Source organism: Typopeltis vanoorti, chromosome 18 (genome assembly GCF_054136105.1).
Source record: "Typopeltis vanoorti isolate ZY-2024b chromosome 18, IOZ_Tvanoo_1.0, whole genome shotgun sequence".
NCBI classification, from domain to species: domain Eukaryota; kingdom Metazoa; phylum Arthropoda; class Arachnida; order Uropygi; family Thelyphonidae; genus Typopeltis; species Typopeltis vanoorti.
The window spans coordinates 101,360,426-101,371,575 of NC_143566.1; positions in this window are offsets into that span (position 1 = coordinate 101,360,426).

The following is an 11,150-nucleotide window of genomic DNA, read 5'->3' on the forward strand; positions in this document are numbered from 1 at the left end:
TTGTTGTACGAGGCGACTAAAATGGGTACCCAGGGAGGGTAATGGATGGCAGTGCCGTAGCCAATGAAGTTCTAAATGAAGATCGGCTATTGCTGTTACCCTCTTGCCATGATCAGAGCTTTAATAGCTCAATAACACCTAATTCCTACACTGTCCTCTACAGATAACGGGGAAGATGAAAAGCATTCTTGCTTCGCCCGTTTAAGCCAGTCGTTATAAGGTCTATAAGGATTAATTGTTCAGTTCTACATGAGCATGTTCGTATTTCTTGCCCCTATGGCATCTATAACACTGACCCAGATGAAGCGTTTTTCCTTCAAGGTTCAGGTGTGATCCTGAACCCACAGACTGATGTTTTATCATAAATATTTTTGTAGGAGTTATGAATCTCTACAAGAAGTAGTGGCATCGGGCTCTTGTCAGCACGAAGCATTCTGCTAACCTTAACTGATGGTAAATCGTGGTAGCAGAGATCAGCTGCTATCTCATCCGTGGTGATATCCTCTGACACACCTCGGAGCACCACCTTTAGGATTTTCTCAAAGCTGAGGGAGAATGTGTGGTATTTCATGCTCATTGCATCCATCGTTTTGGTTAGTTTATTTACGATAATCTTCTACTGTGGGGGGCTAGATTTTTATGCCACTGTCCACATTTTAGTCCCTATGTAAGTTCTTTGCAGATCTCTCATTGAGGACACTTTGTGCTTCTCTCGGAAGGTTATCGGAGGCACCTTCTCTTTAGGAGAGCTATAAGGGTCATCATTAGGGACTTCATCTTCCTTTCCTTCCTGTCATCCCTGGGCGTTTCTTCTCTTCTGCGCTTCTTGCACGCGTGTACTTTCTTAAACATTGTAGTGGGTGGGGAAACACCAAATCAGAATTTGCTTCTCTTGTCTTATGTCTTCTCATTCACTATAATCATGGAATATAAATTTAAAAATCCTGGACATTCTTCATCAAATCTTGTTAAGAGCTTTTTAAGTAGCTCAAAGGCAAGTTTCTTTTCAAGACTTTGAATTGAATTGTCCATATCTAAATAATTCATTTTAAAAGACTTACCTGTGAATCTGCTGACACTTCTTCCAAGTAGACAAAATTTCTGCAATGTCACACTTATGAAGAAAACTACTAAAATATCACAAATCAAAACTCAATCTTCATCGTATTCAAAACTCTGAACCACGCCGTCACGTTCATAATGGCAACCCAATCATTCCATAATCCAAAGCCATGTAGAGCTGACTACAAGTGTTTGAAATGTGATGAGGGTCACCACACTAACACCTGCACCAAGCCACAAACCAACCCTGGCCAGATATACTAACTACAGTGGCCCACATTCAGTGTCAATTATAGAGGATGTATTTACTATCCAAAAAAAACAACAACATAGTGACAAATAATCAGTCCACCTCTTTCTCCTGTATGCAGACAACATCAGAAGCTTCGGTTCCCCAGTCTCTCGAAGTCCACCTCAAGAAAACAGAATCTGAACTACCGCAGGCAGAGGTCTTTAAGAGGGTGAATAACCAATGTTAGGGAAGGACATACGCTGATTTGGCTCGCCCGATAAAGATAACCCACCAAGATCAGGAACAATCATAATCACATCCAAACCTAACAGCATTCATTACAGGTTCTTTCGAAAATATACTTCAGAATTTTAGTAAATCCAACCCATCATTAAATTCTACAAAAAAATTCCTGCATGAAACACAGTCCATTCTATCAGCACTCACTGATGATCAGAGATAGACTTCTCTCGGATTCACTACAGATTATAGCTTGGAATGAATGCCAATAGCCTAACTAGTAAGATCTTAGAACTCCAAGAATTCGCACAGAGATATGTCCCAGATATTATTTTAATAAACGAAACTGATCTAAATCCTGCAGATAATCCTAAACTGAAAGGGTACCAGCTCTACAGAGGCGGTGGTACTGCCATCTTTATTAAAAATTACCTTCAACACTATTCATTAACCATCTCTCTATCCACTAATCTTGAGATTACAGGCATTGAAGTTCATACCAACACAGCTGGAAAACTTAAAACCTATGCTGCCTACAACTCACTGGCAAAAACATTTCGCTACTTTATGATTTGGATGCATCCTTGGTGTTAGAGAGTCCATGATCATCGCTGGAGATCTAAATTCCAAACATCCATCTTGGAATAGTAAAACTACCAACAAAAATGGCCGCATCCTTTTCGGTTAAACAGGATTTAACTACGCTCTTGTGACAGGTCCCACTGAACCAACTCATTACAGTCCTACTGTCACAGCTGACATCCTAGATATTGCCATTCTACAGAATATTAAAAATCAGTACAGCCTCAGAACATTAAACGAACTTTCGTCAGATCATAATCCCATCCTACTTTATCTAGGAATACAAGAACAACTGTCTTCCCCCACTCTTTCTTAGTTTGGGAAAAATTATCCAAAATACTCTAGGAATACATTGGCTCTGTTCCCTGTATAAGATCTAAAGAAGAAGTTGACATAGCAATAAAAATCGCAAAAATTAAATTAATGAAACTCCAACAGCAATCACCGAAACTACAGCTGCCTTCAAACCCAATCGTCTTCCAGAAGATATCATAGATTTAATAAGAGAGAAAAACAAAGCAAGGAAAAGATATCATAATGCAGATGCTCCTCTAGACAAAATATTGCTAAATAAACTGAATAGCGCAGTCAGAGATGATCTCAAAAATCACAGAAACCAACTATGGGAAGATACGGTATCGTCTATCATCCCTGTGGATCAGTCCATCCGATTTTTCTTTGTTGTGGCGTAAAAAGGTACTGAAAAACAAAACAAAAAAAGCTTGAAATCGCCAAGGACCGATTAACTTATGAAAAGAAAAAAATAACTTAAAACTCATCTATTTGGCAGTGACGAGAATTTAAATTGTAGAGGTCTTTCTTCGAGGCTTTAGCATAATAGAAATAGAAAGAGGAAGTAACAAAAGCCTTTATCATACTTTTTTATTTCTAAGAAAAAAAATATTTACCTAAATAATTAAACACTCTTAGTTATTAATATTTTGATAACTTTTTGCGAAACATTTCTTTCATATATAAATAACATAAAGGTGTTGTTATTTGCAAGAGAAAATATTCGGTTTTAACGTGTCTCATAGAGCGGTTTATTATTGACAGTAATTCCACAAGTTATTTCAAAAAATTAATGATTTTATGTCAAAGACATTTTAACGTGAAGTTTATGGAGCGATCGTGAAATTGCTCTCCACAGTAAGTGCTTCATCTTCATTTGTCATGCAGCGACCTTGGATAAAGTGTTGTTTAGACTCACGGCATCCATAGATACCTGGTGCGCCCATAAAATTCCAATGAAAGTAGCGTCGATCGGTGGCTTAATTTACTATCTTATAAAATTCTAATAAAATTTAGGGGGTAAATAAAGTTATCTATTAAAGAATAAAGTTGACTTTTATCTCATGATGTCATATAATTTTTAAAACAATAATATTATTGGTCATTTTAAAAATGATCTTCTCTATCGTATGATAGAGAACTCCACGTTAAAATGTCCTTGACACATTAATTTTTTGAAATAACTTGTGGAATGACTGTCAAGCTAACCGCTTTCTTTATTCCCCACTGTCTGATTAGAGATATGCATTGTTAAGAGTAGTTTGTGAGTATTAAACTCGCGCTTTGGGGACTGTGAGATCAAGTACAGTCATTGAATAGTAAAATGTCTTTAGTTCTTTTATACTTGTGGTGAGCATATTCATTGTAATCTGCAGCTTGTTTGATGAGTTGGTTTTGGTGCGTGGCCGCATTCGAAAAGAACTTTAATGCAAGAGAGCGGAGGAATGTGGAATATTGGTATCACGGTGAATCTGTTCGTTTCTGATGATCCATCAGAAACGAACAGATTCACCGTGATACCAATATTAGAAAGACAAAGATTATGGTTCTCAAAGGAAATACAAACAGGGAAGCTCTTGAGAAACAAGTGTACCTGAATGGAGAAAAAACCGAAAGGAAGTCAGCAAGTTTGAGTATCTGGGATCCATTATTAATGTGAAGAATTGCTGTTCAGAAAAAGGTTAGCAATGGCTAAAACAACAGTCAGAACCTGTCTAAAATCTGGAAGAATGGACCTTTGTATTTCATCTCCATGGGAACAAAGTCAAGGATTTGGATGCAGTTGTTTTTCCAACAGCGACTTATGGATGTGAGACTTGGAACGTTAAGAAGTCAGATAAAAAACAAATTGCTGCTTTTGAGATCTGGTATTACAGAAGGCTGTTGAGGATATCATATACCGAAAGGCATACAAATAAATGGGTGTTAGAATAGATCAGTAAAACTTTATGGCTCCTTAAGGATATTGACAGACGAAAGTTAAAATATTTTGGACACATTGAAAGGACGGAGGGAGGACTTCTCAGAACAGTAATAGAAAGTAAAGTTCCTGGAAAAAGAGGGAGGGGTAGGCCGTCATTGAGATGGATGGGTGGTGTGCGTGGAGTGAGGGATCTTCAAAGAATTGAGGCTCCAGAAAAGAAAACAACAGGACCACATGGCGAAGCTTGGTGTGGCACATCATCGAGCATCGGAGTGGCCATACGGCATCTGTGTATACCCAGTGAACATATACAGAGAGACAGAGGGTATCCTCTCAATTTCGAATTGTCCGCAGGTCGTAAATGGGTTTGATGTATTAATATAATATCTGGATTGAATCTTACTGAAAATTCTTGAAGTTCCACAGTCTTGTTGGTAAGGCCGTTGGCATTCCAACGGCCTTACCAGCACATGGAATCAACTGTACATAATTATTGAGAATGGCGATATTTTTGACGTCTGTAGACTGCCCGCAGATATATTAAATCATAAATGTTCTTGTGTGAGTTTTGAATTGCCACCAAAACTAGTGGCATGGGTCTCACGTCACTTCTAAACAATCTGCTTACTTTAACCTGATGCAAACCTTGACAGCAGAGATGAGTCGCTATTCCTCCGTAGTGATATCTTCTTTAACTCTGCTCAGAAATATTTTTAGTTATTATTATTTTTTTTTAAATTGAGGGAGAATGTGTGATATTGAATGTTTAGGCAGTCCATTACCCTGGTTATCCGTCGATAATCTCGCACTGCGATGTGCTGAAACTTTACTCCCTTGTCTATGTTATTAGTCCAGGAGTATGCAATTTCTTGATCGCTCATAATTGAAATGAGCGCTGTGCATTTTTTTTCACGTAGGATGTTTGGAGGCACTTTCTCTTTAACATAGTTGGAAGGGTCATTATTAGCGATCTCATCACCCATCACTTTTGCCCGTTTTGTTGCGGAAACCACCAAATCAATTTTTGTCCTTCTCTGCTGTATTTGAGCGAAGTAGTAGCTGTTTCACAGGTACATTACTTCCTAAAAGTATGAATAATCTTGACGCGGATGACGTAATCCAAAACTTGGATAAAAACTTGCACTACACATGCTTAAAAAACTATTAAAGAAATTTTTAATCAAATGACCAGCATTTATGCAATGACGCATGAGAGAAATATATATGTACAGTACATCCTTAAAAGGACTGGCTTAAAGGGGCGAAGCAGGAATACTTTTCATGTTCCCCGTTATTTGTAGAGGATAGTGTAGGGATAAGGTGTTATTGAGCTATATATATATATATATATATATATATATATAAAGCTCTGATCATGGCAGTAGGGTAACAGCAATAGCCAAGCCTCAGTTAGAGAACATCATTCGCTACAGCATTGCCATTCATATCCTTCCAGGATGAGTTTTCGGGTCATAATAATGACCTCTCTATCTACAGTACATTGATCATTGACGTTACTGACAGGATGGGTGATGCACAAGTGCTTTTCATATTCCCCTTTATCTGTAATGAGAGTTATTTGGGAATGGGAGATTTGTGAGCAATTAAGCTCGCCCTCTGAGGGCAGTTGTGTTGGCTATGATCGGTTGAGAGAAGAATAGCCTTCGGTCTTTTGTGTTTGTAGTAATCAGTCTCATTGTAATTGACAGCTTGCACAATTAGTGGGTTTGAATGTGAACTTGACTTCACGAAGAATTTTTCTGCAGGATCACGAAGAAGGGAGGAGATGTATGGAGTGCCGGTTTCTCGGTTAATTTGTGAATTTCTGATGAACCACGGTGCATCCAGGATCATCCTAAGGCAATTGTTTTGGATTCTCTGTAATTTTGAAATGTTTGATCTTGAAGTGTGACTTCATGCTGGTGAGGCGTAGGTAATGACTAGACGTATTACCATCCTGTAAAGAAGCAATTTATTATGTAGGTTCAATTTGCTCTTGCGGTTGATCAATGGGTAGAGCTGAGCTATGACTTTGGAAGATTTGGAGCAAATGAGATTGATGTGTTTGTTGAAAAGGAGTTTCTTATCCATCAATACCCCATGATATTTAGTCTCTGATTGCCATGGGATCTTTTGACCAGAGAGCAGGATGTCTTCTTTGTTGCAGATCTTTCTTCTTGAAAACATCAGGGCTGAGCTTCTGAGGGGGTTTACTTGAATTCTCCAGTTGGTGAACCAGTTTGCTAGCTCATTGATACTTCTTTGGAGTCTAGTGATTGCCAGGTGAGGGCTGAGCGATCTAGCTAGAATAGCGGTGTCGTCAGCATAAAGAGCCGTAGTAGTTGTTTTTGGGTTGAGAGGAATATCTGCCATGTAAGTTGTGAAAAGTATTGGGGCCAGAAGAGAGCCTTGAGGTACTCCCACCAGGATTTTGCGCCTTGAAGAAACAATTCCGTTGAGTTTTACTTGCATGTATCTTTCATTGATATATGAATATATGAGTTTCACTAGTTTAATTGGGATATTGTTTTCAATTAGTTTGAAGATAAAGCCTTGATGCTAGACCTTATCAAAGGCCTTGGCAACATCCAAAAATACAGCAGCAGTATGAAGGTGCCAGTTAAAGCCATGAGTGATATGTTCTGTTAGTCGGTGAATTTGTGGCACCGTGTTGTGAGCTTTGCGAAACCCAAATTGCTCATTTGGGATTATTTTCTGTTGGTCCACTGCTGATTGTAGTCTTGATAGGATGACCTTTTCTATTACTTTGCCAAGACAGGAAAGAAGACTGATGGGCCTGTAACTTTGGGGAAGTTGTGGGTTATTACCAGGTTTTTTCAGAGGTATAATGTCCGCGATTTTCCAATCAGAGGAAAAGTATTGGAATCTTAAAATGGAATTGGTAATATTAACTAGATGAATTATGGCTTTTTGTGGGAGTAGCTTTATTATTCTATTGGTAATGCCGTCAGGGCCGGGGGCCTTTTTATTCTTCAGATGGGAAATGATATTTATTATTTCTGTTGGAGATGTGGGGGTGATGGTTTCTGAATCATCCTTAGGCTGACTTAGTGCATTTCTAACTTTACGATGAACTTTGTAAATAAGATTGATATTTAAGTTTGCATAAGATGGGCTGCATTGATTTTCCAGATTGTCAATTAGGGCTTCTACTTTTTCTTCATCTGTGTGTGCAACTCCAAGATTGGTCTTTAAAGGGGGAAGTGGTTGTCTTTTGGTACGAAGAGATTTTACAAACTTCCACATGGAGTTATTTTCTGGGTTGATTTCCTTCAGTTTGGTTTCCCATTTGGAGTTCCTGTGGACCTGGAGGGCTTCTCGAACCTGTCTGTTCAAAGTGTTTAAGGTTGCTTTGTCCTGCGAGGCTCTGGTGTTGTGATATCGCTTTCTGGCCTTGTTTTTGGCTCTAATCAGGTCCATTATCTCTTCTGGGATCCAGTTAGGAGCGTGGAAGACAGTGGTTTGAGTGACTGATGCTATTGCTGTGTTGATTTGCCTAGTTAAATTGTTTACCGCTTGATCTATTTCTTCTTTTTTACGAATGACAGGGGGAGGACCGATGTGGATTGGAAGAAGCTTAGAGAGCTTGTCCCATGGCATGAAAGAATGATGGGGAGAGAGCTGGTCTTGAAGTCCTAACCTGAGTAGGATGGGATTATGATCTGAGTTAAGCTCTTGTACTGTCTCCAGCTGGTATTGATATTTGATGTTTCTGAGGATAACTATGTCTAATACATCAGAACTTCCTGATGGGCTGTAGTGGGTGGGCTCAGTGGGTCCAGCTACTATTGATGAGTTGAGTAATGTGTAGTTGTATAAGGTACGGGCCTTTGGTGTTGATTGACGAACTGAACCAGGCAGTATGTTTGGAGTTAAGGTCTCCAGCTATAATTATGGAATCTGTGGAGCAGAGGATGGAGTCTAAGTCTGGTGTAAATAGTGGAATACTGGGAGGATTGTACGCTGCGTAGATTTTGAGTTTGCCAGCGTTATTGGTGTGCACCTCCACACCCTTCACCTCCAAGTTTAGAGTTTGGGGGTTGGTCAGCGAGTTGTGGCTTAAATAATTTTTGATAAAAATAGCTGTTCCGCCTCCACTAGAGTTAAGTCAGTCTGTCCTGTATAAAATATAACCTCTTAGTTTTGGATTGTTTGATGGTCTGAGGTGGGATTCACTGATCAAGATTATGTCTGGATTGTATCTTTTTGCAAATTCTTGCAGCTCGAGAATTTTGTTTGTTAAGCCATTGGCATTCCCTGCTGTTATCATGAGAGAATTTGGTTTAAATTTTTTAAACATTATAGAGAGCTGTTAATATGGATTGGGTTTCCAGGTAGAATCTTTTTCTGGCAGATGGTGAGGTGCTTGCTTTGTGAATTCATGCAGCATTGTTGCAAGTGATGAGGTTAAAGCTGATGTGAGATTAGAGCTTGTTCGCTCTTGCGATGAAGATGTCTGGGTTCTTACCACTTCCGCATATGATTTGGACATGGTTGAAGGTCGAGTGCCTTCCTGTGTTGTCGAATGTGAGGTAATATGATCTGGAGGGCGAACTGCTTGGATGTGCATTGTGTCATTTCTTGGAGGAACGTGGTTACTTCTTAATGATCCACGGTTATTTGGTTGAAAAAGGCAACCCTTGTAATTGGAGGGGTGTGGTCCTCTACAGTTGGCACAACAGGCAGGTGTCGATCTGGGTTTGGTGCAGGAGTTGGTTTGATGACCCTCACCGTATTTTAGGCATCTATATGCAGCCCTGCACAGTTTTTGGGCATGCCCTAACCTCTGGCATCTGTGGCACTGCCATGCCGATTCTTTCTTCCTTAGAGGTTCGGTTGTGATTTTAAGCTTACAGATGTCCATTACTTCATAGATGCTTTTTTGTGTGTTGGAGATTTCGACCAACACCAGTGGCATTGGTGTTTTATCTGGCCTCAACATTCTACTGAATTTGGTTGGAGTCAGTCCTTGATTGATGAGGTCAGCTGTGATCTCATCGATTGTGATGCCTTCAGCCACTCCTCTTAGAACTACCTTTAAGTTCTTCTCGCTTGCTAGCGCAAAGGTGTGGAAGGGCAGTTTGGAGTTGTCAAACATTTTCGTCATCAAGCGATAATCAGTGACAGTGGTAGGGTGGATGTTTACACCTTCTTCAGTATTTCTTGCCCAGGAAAAATTGATATTTTGTTCTCCTAGGGATCTTGAGACTGAGGTCCATTTGTCTTTATCTCGAAGGATAACTGGAGGGACCTTTTCTTTTCTGTCTTGGGAGATCTGATTTTGTTGAGTTGTTACATTATCTTCCAATTCACCTCCCGATGTTCTGCGTCTTTTATTAGATTGTTCCTCATGAAAACAATCGAACTGTCGGGGAATCTTTGTAGGTAGAACAGGTGTAATGTCCTCTTCTATGTCCAAATCATCATCTTCAGTGTCATTTACTTGAGTGAAGAGATTCAAGCAACCAGGATAGTCTGTATCAAATTTCTTAAGGATGAATTTGAGAATGTCAAGTGACATATCTTGTTTAGCTGTTGAATGGCGTCCTTGATATCGTTTACATTCTCCATTCTTGTGTACGAAATGTTAAGATATATTTCGGATAGGTATGATGGCGAATAGAGCGGGCTAGGGCCAGAAAATTGTATCAAAAGTTAAATTCTTACCTTCTATTCCGCAAACAAAGCAGATTCTCAATATCTAAAACTCACTAATCACCACTGAAATCAAAAAACATTCTTCGCAACAACAACCATCATGCGAGACTACTATGCGAGCCGCCATCTTTTGTTTTTGGTCTTCATGTGCAGTACATTGTAATACAATTAAATTTATAATTGATTTATAGAAAAATAATTTAAGTTTATTATTAATTATTAAATTATGTAATTGGAATGCTTTTATTTGTCATAAATTTAAAAAAATAAAAAATTATATTATAGATCCAGTAATAATATAGAACTTAACATTTAAAAAATTTAAAACATTTAAAAAAGAAAGAGATCATGATAATATAATATCCATATTTACGATTCACAAAGTTATAATTGCAGATTTTCGAAACTTCCGTTTTAAGTTTGTTCCAGATTTCTCTATAAAATAGGACTGGATCCTGATATTCACTATTTAGTATTTATTTCTTAATTATTTAAAATTTATGGAATGGATTTTAACAGATCAGAAATGAAAGCAAACACATGTGTGTACCAGTGCGGTGATGCTAAACATATCATCAACATCATTTGCAATTTCGTGGGATAGGAATGCCACGATCCGCTTCTGTCATCCCAATATGGGAATAATCAAACAATAGAGATGAACGTTTTCATAAAATTTCACACTCTATCTGACATAACCATTGGTACTAAACCATTGCATACCATCTTTTTACCTCGACTCTGTATTTAAATTTCTCGTTAGCGAACATAGTCTATCTACAGAGAGAGAGAGAGAGAGAGAGAGAGATGCTCCCTTAAAACCATGTGGGGTGTCACTCATAACTGAATAAATTTAGTTTAATCATTTATCCTAGTGCAAGCGAACAAAGTTTGCGCCTGAAGTATCTTCAGGACTGAGGCAGTAATTTAATAATAAAGTATGACACCTTTTGGCAACTCGCATAGGTAAATATGACTTCTCCAATACTTCCAGCTTAGTATCGCCATCTCTGGGTCTGGCTCCCACTGAGGAGACCTCAATAAAGGTCGAAAATATCTGGGTAGTGGCCCTTCCCTTAATGCATAGCAGTATACATGTCTGAAAGGAGATGTGCTTTGCATTATGGGAGATATTAAGAC